Source organism: Hemibagrus wyckioides, unplaced genomic scaffold (genome assembly GCF_019097595.1).
Source record: "Hemibagrus wyckioides isolate EC202008001 unplaced genomic scaffold, SWU_Hwy_1.0 Contig2, whole genome shotgun sequence".
Taxonomy (NCBI): Eukaryota; Metazoa; Chordata; class Actinopteri; order Siluriformes; family Bagridae; genus Hemibagrus; species Hemibagrus wyckioides.
In genome coordinates this window covers 485,768-504,572 of record NW_026690780.1, presented here as the reverse complement: position 1 = coordinate 504,572, position 18,805 = coordinate 485,768, and the positions used below count along the sequence as shown (strand labels likewise).

The window sequence follows — 18,805 nt, the reverse complement described above, 5'->3', positions numbered from 1 at the left end:
ACTTAATCCCTACAGTATATTGCATGAGTTTAATACTGTTGCATGAAGTCAAACACATTAAATGACGTGCTTGGAAACGGAATTTCTCTCAGAAGCAGATTAAAACAAGCAACAAAGAAAGTAAACGTGTGGAATTCATATTTAACATTTTCAGCTGTGAGTTTTCAATGTCATAACTTCATGGTTAAAAAGTTTAAAAAGTTAGTATGAAAGGTTAAAGTATTGTAAGTTATTGTGTCTTTTGAGACACAGCCCTGACCTCTAACTCCAAAAGATATGTTTAAGAGGTGAAGTCAGATGCACTGATTCTCACTCTAGTTACAGGTAATTCATTTTAATCAGTTTACCAAAAGTTTTAATTCTTACAATCATATTTAATGAGTTAATTAGTTGCATTAATTAATAACCATGTTTTTTATTATTCATCCAGTCATTTCTTTATTTCTTAAGTCAATATTAATAAAACGTATAAACCAGTATAAATGAAGATTCTAAAACCACATCAAAGATCCTTCCTTTACCAACCTGTTATCAGAGAACCACAGACACAAACAATGTTTGTGGTAATTCTGTGGCATAAATCAATAAATAAAAAAGTAGTAAAGTATATATATATATATATATATATAGTTACTTAAATGGTTTGAGGAAATCGATGGCCTCAAATGGTTTGAGTTGACGGAACACAAACTAATAAAGTTAGTCTTGATTAATTTGAGTTCAGTCAACTCAAACCATTTAAGGCAATCGGTTTCCTCAAACCATTTGTGTAGCTAAAAAGTTATTTGGCCTTAATTACATCTGGTACCTGAACACAAACAGATTTAAAGACTAAGCAAAATCGAACTTTCCTTGGATCCAGGAACCAAAAAAAAAAAAGTCAGCTTCTTGGGGTAGCTGATATGAAGGGCATAAAGCAGCCCAAAAAGCAGCATCAGAGCACTGACCCAGGATTTTGAAGACATCACCATGTCATCTTCAAGGACAATCAAGACATACAAACAAAAAAACAAAGAGGCAAAACAAAATTAATACCAGTGGTTCCCATTAGAATGAACTAAACCTTATAATTACAACATAACAAGCCTCTGAAAATAGTGCAGATCATGTTCATGACTTTGGAGTATGAGCTTTACATATGACAATGATATAAACATACAGAAAACAATGCACATCAAATTTAGATATTATATTTAGATAATGTGTTTAATGTGTGTGTTGAACCATGTTAATATTTTAGTAAAGTCTAAATCAAAGTAATTTTTGAAGCTTGAAAATACAGATTGCCTTTAATTGGACAGACAAAAGGAGAGAAAAAGATTTAAACGTACCTTTAACAAAAATCTAATGGAATTACACGAGGGTGAGTAAATGAATTATATAATCATCATTTGAGTAAACCTTTCCTTTAAGATTACTGAAATGATCAACTGTACAGCTACTCTAGCTGTATTTTTTTCGATGTCGACAAAAAGATCAAAATGTTTCAGAAAGTAGTCCTGATGAGCCTTACCGTGTGTGTCTTGAAAACATCTGACGAGTCTTCCTTCAAGTAAAGCGGCAGTCCAGCCAGGACAAGAGTTCCAATGACACTGATGTCATCCTGATCCTTAAAGACAAAACAAAAAATGACCATACTTTTAATTCCCAACTAAGCAACATTTTGAATTTATTAACATGATTAATGATGAGACAACATTCTAACACTGCAAACCTAGCTACAACATGTAACAGCACTAGTTATTACCTGGCACTTTCTTACTAATCCACATAACAGGCAAATTCCTTTAGGCAGTTTAATAACAGCACAAGCACATTTTAAGGATTAGTTCATCCACACACAAAAATTGTCATCATTCACTTACTTGCATGTTATTCTACACTACTTTGTGTAATTTATTTATTTTGTTTGTATAGACTACTGTTTTAGAATGCCTTCATGTTTTTGTCTTTTCTGGCAACTGAAAACATTCATCATTATTATATTTAACTGATTTTAATTATTGATAATGTTTTTAACCTGTACAGCCCTTGAGTATGTTCAATGGGAATTCCACTTACTTGTTCATGATAGTCTTTTAATATTTTAGCCATCTGGTTGCCAATGGTACCATCCTTCGATGCCTTAGCTCTGAAAAGTGTCAGGAGTTGTGGAGTGTGCTTGTCCAGGGAAATGTAAAAGGTTTGCTGCGAATTACAGGACTTGGTTACAGATGTATGTTATCTAGCTAGCGAACCTCGCTAATCATTTCATTTACACAATATCATATAGAGTGTAAAGCTTGCTGAACTCGGGTGAAGGTTTTAATAATTATTCCGTATAATATTTAGATAGATTTCGGATGATGGACTGGGACAGGAGGTTTTTGAGACTTTAATCAGTCACCGTGTACGGTGAATTTACACAAGCTAATGCTAATGCTAGATACTGCTAACTAATGCTAATATTTGTCTGTTTATTCTCAGCTTAACTAGTTTACAAACTCACAGGTTCATTAACGTTTCGGCGTTAAAAAAGAAATTTTTGTATTTTTACGTCTCCCTTTTTTTTAAATATCCTCTATTTCTGGGTGTGGGTGAAAAAAACACTGGTTTATCTACACTGTTAGCAAGCCTGGATAATTAACTTGGTAGCATCATTAAGATAAATATCGTAATGAGTAATGCAAACCTTTTAACCGGTAAACAAACCTTTCCTTTATTTTACTCAAGCTGTTTTTACTGTAAGGAACGTGACAGAATGTTAGATGTGTTATTATGAAACTGCGATGAGAAGAAGCACTTATGATGGGGCGGCGGGAGGAAATGTACAGTACATCATCTTTTTTGGAGAACAGGACATGTTTAGACTTACATCCTGCTTCGTGTTAAGGTGTAAATTAAGAAGCCATCTAGAACACCATAAGTGAATTACAGAGATTTTTTTGTTTTTTACGTTTTAACAGGATGCAGTTGGCGTACAGCTGGCCTCCGTGGCTCCGATTCGGTTCCTGAGGACTCCTTCTCATCGGGACTCCATCAAAGCAGAGCTCTCCGGGTCCTGTGTAAGCTTATGAATGCCTGTGTAACATGACAGCTGTTTAAATCTGAAAGACTTTGATAATAGAGAACTCCATTAGGACTCCATTATGTAAAGTTAATTTCTTTTTGTAACTTTTCTGCTCTCTGCAGGCCTACCACTACAACCTCGTGGACGTGTTTTACGAGCTGCTTCTCTGCGGATACTTCACGAAGGGCTTAACGCCTCAGCCAGTAAGCGTCTTATCGGGAGATTTAAAAGCGATGCTTGAATGTAGTTTGAGAACAGGATCTATTTTATTTCATTTTGTTTTCCCATATTTTAAACCCTGACATTAACGGAGCTTGTCGTCTCCCTTTCCTAAAGCTTCAGGGAGGACTCTCGGAGCGCCTGCTTGCGCTCATCAAGTGGGATGTAGACGTTCGGGAGCCTGGAGCAAAGATCTACTTCACAGTGCTTATTGTAAGTGTTCAAATATCTTCTGATGCCACGTTACACAAATGGTCAGCATTGTATCTCTAAGACAGTGACATTACACTGGATTTGTGTTTGTGTAATTTGTTGATAGGATCAGCTTACAGGCCTTTTTGTGGTACTGTTCTCTCAGCCCCTGGAGCTCTACACCGACCCGCCAGCTTTAGCCAGCACGGTTAGGCATCTCCTCGGGCAGCATGTCGAGAAGGAGATGGTGAAGACTTTGGAGAGGCTCTTGGCAATGTCCTTCCCTTACTTCTACACCTTCCCAGTACCCACCAACACAACACACACACACAAACACACAATTTATTGCACAAGTTCCCATTCCATACTTTGTTACAGTTCATATTTTGTCCCTACATTGCTCAAGCGCTCCACAGATGAGTATAAATTGATTTTGTAACATTTCAATTGTCACGTTTTAAAATATCTCTCTTCTTTTTCCCCTTGACAGGTCTGCACAACGATCCCAGGACTTTAGGACCAGAATTGCACAGTCAGTTGTAGCCTGTGTAGCATTTTATCATTCTCACTAGAAATAATTGCTTTCTCGTTACATTTCCAGGTTTAGTGTTAATGAATTTTCTGTGTTTGTCTTTCATCTAATATCATTTCAACCAATATTAACCCTCCTCTCATCATCCTCCTATCCTAACTCTAATAAAGTATTTCATTTGCATCTATTACAGCCTCGGTCAGATCATTTCTATACATCAAGATATGTGTATATATATGAAATGTTGATTTTCAACACAACTCCAATACATGACATTAGGTTTAAACTTTAATTCATGATAAAGGCACATGGTTACTTTTTGTTTATTCAGTTCTCTGTTACTCTGAAATGTTCATATAAGTGAAGCAGAGATAACATTCTGCTTTATTGGTACAAACAATATCCTATAATTATATATCCTGTAATTTATTTTCCATTCATACATTTATTTATTCTTTCATGTGTTTATTATTCCTGTGTGTATAAATGTATGTTACTTTAACAAATGTGAACTAAGATCCAGAACAAAATGTGAGCACTCCAGACCATAATTCCATTGTATAGTTACAAGTCAAAATGGATGAATAAGGAAAGTGTTAGTCAAATTTGCTTTCCTTTTATTGATCATAATGAAATTCATCAAGATTGAGTGACAATGAAATGAAAATGGAAATTGTGTATTAACATTTGTATTTTCAGTTAAATGGATGTACAATGTCTGCCAAATTTTAAATGGATCAGCAAAAATCCATTCACAGTTGCATTTCCCAGGTCTTAAGTGTTACGACCCTGACCTGTGGAAACAGCACTTACTCTTCCCTGCACCACCTTCCATTCACAAACCTGTGCTCCACCTCAGTCCTGCCTCCACATATGGCTTTCATGGAAGAGGTGAGAGGAAGAAGCCCTTTCTCTCCAAAAAAACATGGCAGCATCTTAACAAATTTGGGAACAATATTTTTTTGGACTGATGGTTAATCATTATTCATAGTTTCATGTTTGGTGAAGGTCAAACAGAGTTTATCACAACAAACACCTCATACCAAGTGTCATGTTGGTGGAGGGGTGAGGATTCGGTTGTTTTGCAGCCACAGGCTCTAGAAAACTTTTAATCATTTGGACATTGATGATCTCCACTTTATATTAGAATATTCTTGAGACAAATGTAAGACTGTCCATGAGCTTATGTTGTGCTGAAACTGGGTCATATTAAAGGACAATAATCACAAGCACACCAGCAAATTTGTCTCTTTAAGGATGCTGAATCTGAGGACTTGTTTTTGTCTAGGTTAATGTCAGAAATACAGATAAAAAAGAAAAAGACGGGTTATTCTTGTGTTCTGATATGCTGAAATGCTGTAATGATTCCAAATGAATCTGTGAATTGAAAGTGTGAACTATTCCCAGCGTGGTGAGCAATACTTTTGTTTTAAATATATTGATGGTTCTTGATGTAAATAATGTATAAGTCTATTTAAATTCAGCTCCTGCAGATGGCAGTACATGACATGAAAATACTCTAGAACTGAACCTGATTGGACCTGGACACAACAGAACCATGTGGAGTGTTAAAGTAGCCATGAACATTAAACCTGAACAAAGCTTCAGCACAGATACATGGTGTGTGGAGTGCAGTCCGACTGAAACACTTGAATTACTGCAGAATCTTGAGCTTAATACAAGATGCTTATGTATTTGTGCACATGCTCTCAAACACCACCTTGTTAGGGGTTTTATATTATTATAATTTTATGGGGAATTTTTTAAAATCCTATCAATCACTACAGTACCTCTGGTGTTTCATTTAGACTTTAAGGGTGTACTATAAATCTGCTGAAGAATTTCATTTCACAATAAGAATTGTTTGTAATTGCAACAATATATTTTGTAGATTAGAAAAGGTTTAAGTTCATAGAAATAGGAAATACAGGAACTAAATATATGAATCTTTTGCTCATTAAATTCTTTTAGAACATGTGTGTGTGTTTTACATAAAGTGGCAAATCCTGCACTCTGATTGGTTAAAACAGAGGGAATCTACAGTTGAGGCTTTGTACACAAGAAATGCTTAGATGCTTCACTGAAGACAGAGTAGAAGGAAACTTGACATTTACTGTAACATAAAAAGGAAACTTTCAGAAGAACAGAGGAAATTAAAACATGGTGGTTTTCTGTATGTTTCTGTTTTTACCATGTTCATAGGTAAGCTTATATTTTATATATCCCCATATATCATGTTTAAATGTTTTATAACTAGTAAAGAAATGTTTCCATGTGTGAGTGTTTTAGATTGTAAACATGTACTGTATGTATACTGTATAATATAAAATGATAATATTCTGAAATAAATGTCCTCTTCAGGTGAGAGCACACAGGACAGCATTACTCCAACATCTTCTGCTGTCTATGGTAAAGAGGAGCAAGCAGTTACACTCTCCTGTGATTATAAATACACTGTTTCTATGAACAATCTACAGTGGTATGGACAATATTCCAATGCAGCACCAGAATTCCTCGTTCTGTTGACGGAATCGGGAGGGAATCAGACAGGTGATACTCCTCATCCTCATTTGTCTGCTAAAGTTCATAAGAGTCTGAAGTGAGTGGATTTGGAGATCTCGCCTGCTTCAGTATCAGACTCTGCACTGTACTACTGCGCCTTGCAGCCCACAGTGACAGGAAAGTCAACTTCACTGTCCAAAAACCTACAGAGACCTCAAACATGAAAGTGTTAAAGAATCACAATAAGAAGAAAAGACTGGAAGCTATGCATAACATCAGCATTCTGATTATTGATCCAATAGAAATGTATGTATATAACCATATATGAATACTTTATTTGAAGTGAATAGACAAAACATTCTAAGTGAATCCAAATACAGATAGAAAAGTTAGGTGTGTGTTTGAAGAAGCCACATGTTCACTCCCTCTGCAGTATTAAGTGCAGTTCTCATAAACAATAGTGGCAGGTTTGATGGTTTATTTACTTAATGACAGTGTAAAGATCACATGCTGGAATTTGATTCTGTTCTAGGAATAAAAATGTGGATATTGTACAACTCTTTTGACAAGCAGCTGATCTGATTTATTTTTATTTTATGTTTGTTTGTTTGTTTATTTTACTGAGCATGCTATTTAATGTGTTCATCATGTGTGTCTTTGCAGGATCTTTAATATATTTTTGAGAATTACAGGATACCTGAAAGTATGTATAACTAAGAATAAGAATTGTGGAAAATAAAAACACAGTTTCCATCACACAATCAGGAAATAAATAAGCTCTACTGAAATAGTGCCCCATAATCAATTTTTGAGGTAGATGAGCTACAACAGCTAAAGACCACATCTGGTTTCATTCCTGTTCACCAAGAACAGAAATCTAAGACTACAGTAACAACCCTGTAAATGACATAATTTGGCCCAATGGCAAGAGCTGCTTACTTGGTTCACGCTTAGCGTCTGGATTCCAAAAAGGTTTGAATCCCACAGGAGCCTCGCTTTATTGTTAACTTGACTTTGTGTAACCGAGTTCCTTTTACTCGGACCCCAGTCCATATGAGCAAGAAGGTCATACAGTTACAGAGTACAGTGAACCTCCATTGGCGCACATCAAGGTAACAGGGATGACTTGGCTCGTTGGTCTAGGGGTATGATTCTCGCTTAGGGTGCGAGCGGTCCCTGGTTCAAATCCCGGACAAGCCCTGGTTTTAAATGGAATAGAGTGGTTGGGATAAAACTAATGGAAACTTGCACTGCCGGCTTGGTTCTCGCTTGGAAGTTTGTTTCTCCAGAGGTCCAAGAAGGTTCAAATCCCACTGTAATTACCTCTGAAAATTAAAGCTCCAACCTGGAGCCTATCTCTGGAATACAGGGAGCGGGATGGAGAATGTCACACTTTGTGGAGACATGAACCTCTGAAATATTAATATAATAGAGTACAGAAAGACCTCAGAATATTGTCATTTTACTAACACCATTCATCATGTTCACTGTTATATTCATGTGTCTGTGGCTTTCATTAGGTAAGTTAACATTGATCTTTTCAGAAAGGAGATAATAAATTAATGATTAATTAGCCTGTGTGATGTTAAGAAAAAATAGAATATGACTTATATAACTAAAAACTAAAAAATTATTTTGTTCTCTTCTCTATAACAGGTGACTCCATGGCAGATTTATTAGAACCACTTTTCACTCATAAAGTTGTAGATGAAGGTGATGGTGTTACTCTGTCCTGCAGCAACAAAGACAGTGGTTCAGTAAACAGCCTACAATGGTACAAACAACATCCAAAATCTAAACCTGAGTTCCTTTTTTTCATCACTCCATGTGGAGGTAAATCCCTATGCCACCACGTCTGTCTGCTAAAGTTGATGATAAAACTAAACAAGTGGATCTGATCATCTCCTCTGCTGCTTTTAATGTTTGATAATATACAATTAGAAGGTAATTTATTCATAATCACACTCTCTGGTATCACCCAGATGAGGATGGGTTCACATTTGAGTCTTCCTCATATCGTCTCACAGAGTTTTTTCTTGCCGCTGTTGCCTCAGAGTTGCTCATTAGGGGTAAAGTTAATTTTCAACTTTGTAATTTCTATTCTGAATTTCTGTATTTCTGTAAAGCTGCATTGAGACAGTGTCTATTGTTAAAAGTGATATGAATGAAAATGAAGTGAACTGAATTTAATTACCTTTTGGGAACAGACACAGCAAATTTACTTATGAGAGACTGGATCCAGTTTACTCATGGATCCAGTTTCCTATGATTTTCCACAGCAAATTATCATAATTATTTATAAATGTACAAATAATTACAAAAACACACAAACAGATAAAGGCTTATAGTATGGTATAGATGATGAATCTTAAAATACAACACAGCCATATTAATGACTCTACACTACAACAGCATCACTTCCTGGGTGTGTCCTTCTAGAGACGTGTAAAGTTCAGCACATACAGCACTATTATACAGAATCCTCACAGAGCTGTGTTCAGAAATGGATCAACTATACAACTTACTGTACATAGTGAGATACATACCACTGATTCTCACTCTAGTTACAGGTAATTTTCATCAGTTCATCAATTAATTAATGGAATTAACTAATATTCATAGAATTAATTCATTTATTTTTAATGTCAGTGTTTTTGGTGTTACACAAAAAACATTTTTAGAATTTTTCGATATTTCTATTATATTTTTATTAATCATTTTTCAATACAACAGGCAGTTCTGCTGATAAAATTTGGCCGAAGTACAAAGATGTCAACATTGTGGGGAAGTGACTTCCAAATGTCATCAAAATGCAGACAAAAGCCATAAATATCATTAAAATAAGTTCAGGTGCTCTAACTGGCAGACTGTTACAGATTTGCAGTTGCAGGTCACCATGTCAACATGACAGATGAAGAATATCAATATTGTATTTATACTACACACTTATACTGATCAATGCGTACTGTATCAGTGGCCGAGCAGAAGATACTGAATCAGAAGCAGTAGGTACTGATAAAGTCATTAAAAAGTAAGGAACAGGTGTGCAGCAGTGGGGCGGTAGGGTGCATACAACATTAACAAAAACACATGGGAACATAATTAAACCCTGCCAGACCGCCCTCTGGTGTCCTGACAGGGAACTGTCCAGCAGTCCATGACAGTAAATGCAGTCAGTCTGCCTAAAGATGTCTAAAAACTGGTTATGCTGCATTTCTCATTCTATAAATGTCACTTTGTTCAGTTTAATTATGTCTGTGATGGACGTGTATTGCCAGAGAGAAGAGTTTACACACTCTGTACAGATGGCAGTAGATAAAGTTTTAAAATGTTTTACTGAACTAAACAGAAGATGGGAAATTTTGCCAACAGAACATAATTCCCAGGCTGTAACACAAACATGTTAATATGACTAATTACAATATGTATTTTCATGTGTATCATTACATGAATTCCACAATGGGTTCATTCACTGATCTTCCTAAATAAAGGCTCCAGAATCATGGACACACTAGGCATAAGGAGGGAATACACCAGTGGTGGGTTATCAGTGTCAGCAAGGCCTTCTCTGCTGGCCTAAACAGCAGTGATCTGAATCACTGACTTGCATTTTAATATATTTAATATATTTTTCCATGAATGTGTATTAAATTATTCACAGTTGTCTATTCTCTAAACTTCATAGCTTTTCTCTTGGTTGCGCTGCTTCCAGTAGTGTATATTTATGATAAGAGTATTTATCCAATCATATTTCAGCCAGTGGCTGACATCATGTGTTGCCAGGGTGAAAGAAATCTGCCTTAAGGCCTTCAGAATCAATAGTGCAGGCGCCCATAGCTTAAAATAAATGGCAATGAAACTGTTAAATTAACCAATCAGATTTCGAGTTGGTGTCATTGGGTCCATCTAGCAGGCATACGATTATGTCAGCAATTTCCCGTCCTTTGATTGGATAATCAGAGAATATATACTTTTCTATTTAACGGTTGATTAGTATCTATTGCCGTGGCGTCATAATGATGGTATAGAGGAGGATTAATTCACGAAGGACACCAGTGAAGGCCTAGGTGTGAAATGCACAGTCCGCCACTGGAATACACCATATCACAGGTGTGGAAAAAGTACTGAGAATGTACATGTACATGAAGCTTTGCACATTGTCACTATTTGTGTAAGTATTTTTATTTCTACTGAAACCAGTGCTACTTAATGAAAAGAAATTAATTTGTATTTAGTTAATGTTGACTATTTTCATGAAATGAACCAAGGTCCTGCCACTTAATATTGGCTTCCTTTCATTCCTTTCTGTTCTTTGGGCACATCCCCAAGAACACTGCTTGTTGATGTCTCCTTTCCAACAGAATGGAGTTAGTGAAATTATTACAATAGTCGTCAACTGAAAAGTTTAGCATGAGCCCATAGAACAGGAAGATGTACATTTGCAGGGTACAATGAAATTGCATCAGTGCACAACTTCCCTGTCCATGGCAATCTGGCTCATTGGTCTAGAGTTATGATTCTCGCTATGGGTGTGAGAGATCCCAGATGAGCCCTTCCTATATTGTTAACATGTTACATGGAATAGACTGAGTGGGACAAAACTAATGGAAACTTGGAGTGCCGGCTGCTTGGTTCTCATTTGGAAGCTTGTTTATCGAGAGGTCCAAGGAGGTGCAAATCCCATGGTGTATTTCACCAAATAACCTCTGAAAATCAAAGCTCCAACCTTGAGACTATCCCAGGAATGCTGGGAGTAGGGTGGGTCCTTGGATTGAAGCCTCTTACAGGACACCATGCTAAAACACTCATTCACACCTAGGGGCAATCTAGATAAATCAGCTATTGGCATGTCTTGTGGCCATGGAGAGAGCATCCAAAACTACACATAGTGAGTAATCTGTGGCTCAGAATCAAAGCAGGGATGCTGAAGATATGTCAAGGTGCTACTTATCTACTTGACTAACTAGCTGCTGTAGCTCACTAGTGTGTGTATTATTTTATGCAAATTATAACAAAATATAGATGATTCAGAACGTAGCCAACTGCTTGCTATCGGATTGTAGACGTAATCTGGTGACTTCACATGACTTCATCTCACAGCTAAACAGCACAGCAGGACCTTCATCAAACTGGACAAAAGAGACATGCTTTTACTTGGACCAAAGTCTGCAGTGAATTGTCGTATTGCATGCCTCTAAAATGTGCACATAATAAAAAATACCAGCATAAATGTATGCCAAAAATGATTCACTGTAAAAAAAAAAATTAGAACGTGTAGCAAGTAAGCAAAGGTTCACTAGTGAATTAAAATTAATCTGAATATATGATTGAATGCAGTTACTATACTACAGAAACAATATGGAAACAATTAGTAAAGAGATTCTCATTCTAGTGAACTGCTTAATATTATCACTAAATCTATCAAAATTTAGCCTTAACAGACTTAAACAAGCAATAAAATATATTATGAACATTCACTGCTTGTTGTTTAAACAATGGATTTAGCATATATAATGCCAGAACTGACAAAATATTATTACTAAGTAAAAGTGGGTGGAGCTAGATGTGGTAAGATACAGTTTAGAAAGTTTCACAGAGATCCTGCCATTTATACCTACTGCAAGAGAGACACAACAGTCATGTTACTCTTCTTTATTTTCATAGTTGTTAAAAACATCGGTAAGTCATTTATATTATACACAAACTTTAGGTGAATGCTGGAAATGAGCTGATACCTAAACATGATTAATTAATTTACACAATGAAAGTAGAAATGTTTATGTTGTTGTAATGTTTTATAGCAGGTGCTGTTGACAGCAGCATTACACCAGAACAAACCATGATATCTTCAAGTGAAGGCAGCAACATCACACTGACCTGCACATATGATGATTCAGCTTACTATCTCCACTGGTATCGACAAAAACCTCAAACAGAACCAGAATATCTCCTGCTGATTCATAAATCCTCAGATGGTGTCACTAAAGCTGAACATGACCCAAGACTATCCACCAAAGTTCGTAAAGATGAGAAGAAAGTAGATCTGGAGATCTTTCCTGCTGCAGTATCAGACTCTGCACTGTACTACTGCACCATGGAGCCCACAGTGACACAAAACTCAAACAGACTGTACAAAAAGTCAAGCTGCATGTTTTTCTCAGCAGGGGGAGATGTTTACCTGTTTCATTCAAATACACTTTTCTTTCTTATTTCTCAGACCTTGATGTTGATTTGCTTTGAATTTCAACAATGATCCTCATACATATGTTGGTAATGCTTATTGGTTGAACAATCAGAGAAGAAATCCTTTAAAAATAAATGTTAATCTTTAATCAAAAAAATGAATTTGTTATTCCCCTGATGTAATAAAAATGTAACACAAAGTTCAATAACAATATGTATTTAAATAATTTAGGATGCTGATTTTTAATTTAACACTGAACTAAATACTTCACTCTTCATTATTTGGCAGATTATAAAATAGCACTTGAAATCACAAGTTGTGGTTGAAATGGAAATGGTTGCTCCACTCCAGACTCTCACTGTGCTGCCACATGTTCACTCAGTCTCCACAGCACTAAGGGCAGTTCTCATAGCCAGTGGTGGCAGCTTTTAGCCCACTGACTTTAGCTAGCTTAGTAAATGACAGTGTAAAGTTCACATGTTAGAAATACCACAAAATGCTATACTATTACAGGTATAATGATAATAAATGCTAATTCTTTGATGAACAGTTATTTCTGTGTTTATTGTGCTTGAGATCTGACGTGTTCAACATATGTTTCTGTGCAGGTTTACTTTGGTCTTGAGTCTTGAATAATAAGAATGTCCACTAGTTTGATTTCCCAGTGTGTTTTTGACATTGATTGAATACTTCAGCACTTAATTGCTGTGGGTTTTGGGAATATGTCTGTTACCCTCTGAGACCCTGCATCTGCAGAACCTGTAAAAGAAAGCAAGATTGTTTAGGAAACTTCTAAGTGAGATTTTTGTTTCAGGCCCCAAGTCACAGATGATCCTAATTATATTTGATAATAAATCTGTACTACTGTTAATAATTAGGGGTGAATCAATACTAATTTGTGGACTGCAAAGTGTTTTTGATGATGCCTAATGTTTTCACAGTGGCTTTATTAAGCAGATGGCTTTATCAATTATATTAAAATCAAATGGGTCATGACAAAGTAAAATAGACAAAGACAGAAAAGAGGCTGGTTCGTTCATTACCTCAGTGAAATACCCTCCAAACTGTCCTATTTATGATCGCAACAAACAAATAAGCACACAAACAATGCCCCAATGTGTGTATATTATTTTTTTCAACCACAATATATAGTAATTTAATGATGATTTAATGTTTATAGAATAGATTGATTGTTTTTATTATTAAAAATGATATGCTGTCAGTATTTGTTTACTATGTGCTTAGGACAGGTTCCTCATTCAAGGTTGACTAGATCTCATTCATTAGTGCACTGATTTTTTCTACTGTTTTGTCATAGAATCATTTTATGAAAGTATTTTGGTTTCAAATATTATCTTGTGATTAATAATCAAGCATTTAAGTAAATTCAAGGTCATATTGTGTGTTTACTCCCCTGATAGGACACAATGTAGGACTTTCTTTATGACCAATTCAGTAGAGTTGAGTTTTATGACTGCTTTCAACATCCTTGTGGGAAAAAAAAAAACAAGGCAATCTGTGGCAATCTCCATTAAAATATTCTTATTTTATTAATGAGAAAGAGAGATAGAGAGAGAGAGAGAGAGAGAGAGAGAGAGAGAGATAGAGAGAGAGAGCGATCCAAACTCATAATGTCAAAATATTGAGTATAGAACAGTTGTCATGAATATGCATAAATACAAGTAGGTGGAGCTAGAGGTGGAGATGTACATCAAATAGTAACACTGACATTCATTTCTAAAGCTAGAGGATTGAACTAAACACTCAGGAAAACAATGTTGTTCCTCTTCGTGGTGTTTTTCACTCTTGCTGATGTTGGTAAGTCATATACACTGCACACAAAATATTATTTTTACTAATTAAGAAGACACAATTTTCCATGTGAAATGTGTCATTTATGATTAAAATATCACAATATTGTTGTAATGTTTTTATAGCAGAAGCTGCTGACAATAACATTAAACCAGATCAAACCAATGTATTTTCAATGGAAGGCAGCAACATCTCACTGTCCTGCACATATACTGGATCAGTTGACAGACTCCACTGGTATCAACAAAAACCTGGATCAAGACCTGAGTTTCTGCTGCTAACTGATGAAAGTGGTAGTTATGTCACTGAGGCTCAACCACCTCATCCACGATTGTCCATAAAACCAGATAAAACGAGTAAGAAAGTGGATCTGATCATCTCCTCTGCTGCTGTATCAGACTCTGCTCTATACTACTGTGCTCTGACGCCCACAGTGACAGGAAATCCAGCTGCACTGTACAAAAACTTTCACAAAGTTTTGTTATATTGAAAGAAGTTTTGCCAGTGCTTTAGAGAAAGTTACATGTCCTTTTGGGGGATTCTCTCTTTCTCTCTACTGATCAGGGTCATGGTTGATATGGAGTCTGTCCCACACATGAGGTAGGAAACACCCTGAATGGGATGTCAGTCCTTTGCAGAGCTCCATACACAAACCCTTTCACATACTTATTTACACATAGTGAATTTATTAGTAAATTTACTACTGTCATGTATTTTGGAGGTGATGCAAAACTGCACACAAACTGACAGTAACCTGAACTCATCATCAAACTGGGGATCCTGAAGCTGTGATGCAGCAACACTACCTGCTGTGTCACTGTGCTATCACACTGTTAAAATCCTTCTGCTTAAAGTGTGTTCTTGTAGTGTGGTGTTGTGTCATTGTTATAATAAAGAACAATTACTTATTTTAAGTATTATGTATTTTGACAGCCCAACTTTAACAAGCCATAAATATATTTCACCAAGCGATGTTTAAATCTTTTATTTACTTTATAATCCTGCATAGGCTGTTGTCACTGAACCTTTCATACTACACAATTGTAATTGCATGTGATAAGTTTATTGGTGTAATAGGGGTGTGTTCACTACATGCTCACTCACAGATAATGTTCACACACTACACTATCTTTTACCTGCTGATGTGTGTCTGACCTTTAAATCCCTTTTTTTCATGAAAATGTGTGTGTGTGTGTGTATGTGAGAGAGAGAGAGAGAGAGAGAGAGAGAGAGAGAGAAATTTTAAATTGCTAAATTATAAAACTATTTATTAGTGTGTTAAGGTTTTTCTCTTCAGTGAACACAAGATGGCACAGTCACTTATCTTATTGTGGGTCTAGAACTAGAGCACCACACAACCTGCTCACATTCTCTGAGATGATGGAAGCTACTTTTCACAGTAAACAATTGTGACATAGAGTTTACTTGTTATTCTACTAAATAGTTTATTTATATTCTTCTTTATAATGGGCAGTTTAGCAGATTAAATTGGGCTGACCGATGAAGATGCCAACATTGTCAGAAAAGAAACAGACTCTGTTATTCTAAAATGTTCATACGAGTCAAGCAGTGATTACACTGAGCTTTACTCTTCTTTTCCTTTTACCAACTTAAGAGCCATGCTTTTCTCACAAGATGGAGATATTTACACTTTTACATTCACTTCATCATCAACCTGTATCATTAACCATCATTTAACCAAACAGCTAGTTTGTTGTGTAACTGGTTATTATTGCATGGAACCAGTGGACACTGTGGATCAGAAACCCAGTAAATGCTCTGTTCTGGACATTCTTGTACCATTAAATTTAGAATATTAATGCTATATTTGATTTATTTGGATTATTTTAGAGGGAATCTGAAAAATACAACATCACTTCCTGGGTGTGTCCTTCTAGAGACGTGTAAAGTTCAGCACATACAGCACTATTATACAGAATCCTCACAGAGCTGTGTTCAGAAATGGATCAACTATACAACTTACTGTACATAGTGAGATACATACCACTGATTCTCACTCTAGTTACAGGTCATTTATTTTTCATCTGTTATAATAATTATTACAATGATATTTAATCTGTTTATAAATTATATTGATTAATTACCATTTGTATTAACCTAGTCATTTTTTTATTTTTTATTATATGATTTGCAAAAAATACTTCACTGATATATTTCTTTATGTTCTTCTTACACCAGGCAGTTTTGCAGATAAAATTGGACCAAAGGATGAAGATGCAAACATTGTCAGGAAAGAAACAGAGACTGTTATTCTGAAATGACTGATGGCTACATTGGCTAGATGGCTAAATTATTGTATTAAAACTATTTAATACACTAACATAAAAATGTGTATTTTTTTCCAAATTACATTTGTATCGCTCGATCCTCTCTCACTGCCTGAAATGGCTTTCTTGAAAATAACTTTATCAGACCTCTTAAAAGTCGACATGCCAATTCGAATCAATTATAATACTAAGTCTTGAAACTCTCCTGAAACCTTTTTTTTTTTAAATGAATGTATTGACAGACTGAAACACCAACTGGTGTAATGATGTAACTTATGAAGAGTCACTGAGAACATCAGTAAATGAATTTAAGCGAATCTTTTTGGCGAACAGAATCAAAAGATCCCACAATTCCTCTTCTTATAATAAAGGATTTATCAATACACAGACATTTTAAAACATTTCATTTTTATAACTTTGAATTTGTCTTTTATTCTGCTGAATAAACTACTACATAGAAGCAGAAACTGCAGTAAAATAAAGCAAACCAAAACCTGATTCGGAAATAAACTAGGCTAGGCTATGCTAAGCTAGTTTAGGCTAGGCTAGGCTAGGTTAGGCTAGGCAAACAAACGTGCGTCAAACAGAAGCTAGGCAATTACAAGGTACAGCAAAGGAGCTTAACTCGGGAAGCTAATTCCTGTGTCACTACTCACATAACACTAAACAGGTGAACCAACTGAACAGGGGAAATAAACATAGAACCAAAATAGAGTTCAACTCTAATGTTCAGTGCTGCCCTCTGGTGGTCTAGCAAGGAAATATCCATGATATATATGTGTGTGTGTGTGTGTGAAATGTGTGAGGTGGTATTATTCCCACATGAATTTATAAAACTCACAGCATAGTTAAGGTTAGCTCTTTATTAGTTTGAGATTAGTACATGCATTAGTTCAGAATTAACATGTACTGGAGTACAAGGTTATGGGATGATTGATTTTTGGGACGGTGATTTTTTTAAGCAGAATAATGATATTAATAAGAAATCAAATGAGATTGATTAAAAAATAATAGACACAAGAAAGAAAAGAGGCTGGTTTGTTCCTCACCTCAGTGAAATACTCCACAAAATGTTTGTAATCCTATTTAACAAACAGGCTTCAAAATAAACAAAAACAACCCTAAATGTCCCAAAGTAGATGCACTATTTATAATCCACACAACAAAGTATTTTCTAATTCAATTATTGATTAATGTTATGAAATGGAATAAATATTTCTCCTTATTAAAAATCTTTCATTCTGTTATTGTTTGTTTACTGCATGTTCAGGACAGGTTCCAAATGAATGTAAAGCCAGGATGTTTCAATAAGAATCAACACTAACATCACTGACACTGTCATGTGATGCTTTGGGGTGGAGCTTCATGAACCTTTATGATGTTAACATATCAGAGTAAAGAAAGAATATTTTCAATCAGCTGAGACCAGTCATCATGTTCACTGTTATATTCATGTATCTGTGGCTTTCACTGGGTGAGTAAACATTTTTATTATTGCAAAATACAATATTCTTAGATATGAATGAACACATGTTTTTTAAAAAGTAGCAAATTGTGAGTATGTCACCTTCAGGGTCCTGATTAGGACAAGTGGGCTCTTACTGGAGCAAAGCTCAAGGCTTGTTTCTGCCCGGTCTCGAAAGTTTAAACGGAACAGCAATGTCCACCAGTTGCATTTGACAGGCTTTGGCCAGAGTTCTTTGGTGAGAGCTCTTTCCGATTTCCAATTGTGGTGTAAGTGATGGCTTGCGGCCTGCAGCAAAAGCCCCTACGCGCTGCTTGATTTGAAGTAGACACTTGTTCATTTTCTATGCACTAAAGCGCATTTCAAACTAGGCATCACATTGTGGAGAAACTGCTCCAGTCGCCTTCAGGGTGCCGATTAGGACGAGTGGACGCATATTGAAGCAAAGCTCAAAAGCCTTGGGTTGTTTCTGCCCGGTTTCGAACCGGGGGCCTTTCGCGGGTTAGGAGAACGTGATAACCACTACACTACAGAAACTACAAAGAAGCTGTTCGGGCTCTCA

At 35.9% G+C, this 18,805-nt stretch overlaps 1 non-coding gene across 1 annotated transcript; it reads right to left on the bottom strand.

Moving 5' to 3' along the window:
* Window positions 1–18,707: 18,707 nt before the first annotated feature.
* Window positions 18,708–18,780, bottom strand: trnav-aac (transfer RNA valine (anticodon AAC)). Its single transcript has one exon. It is a non-coding gene; the product is annotated as a tRNA-Val (tRNA).
* Window positions 18,781–18,805: the final 25 nt, after the last annotated feature.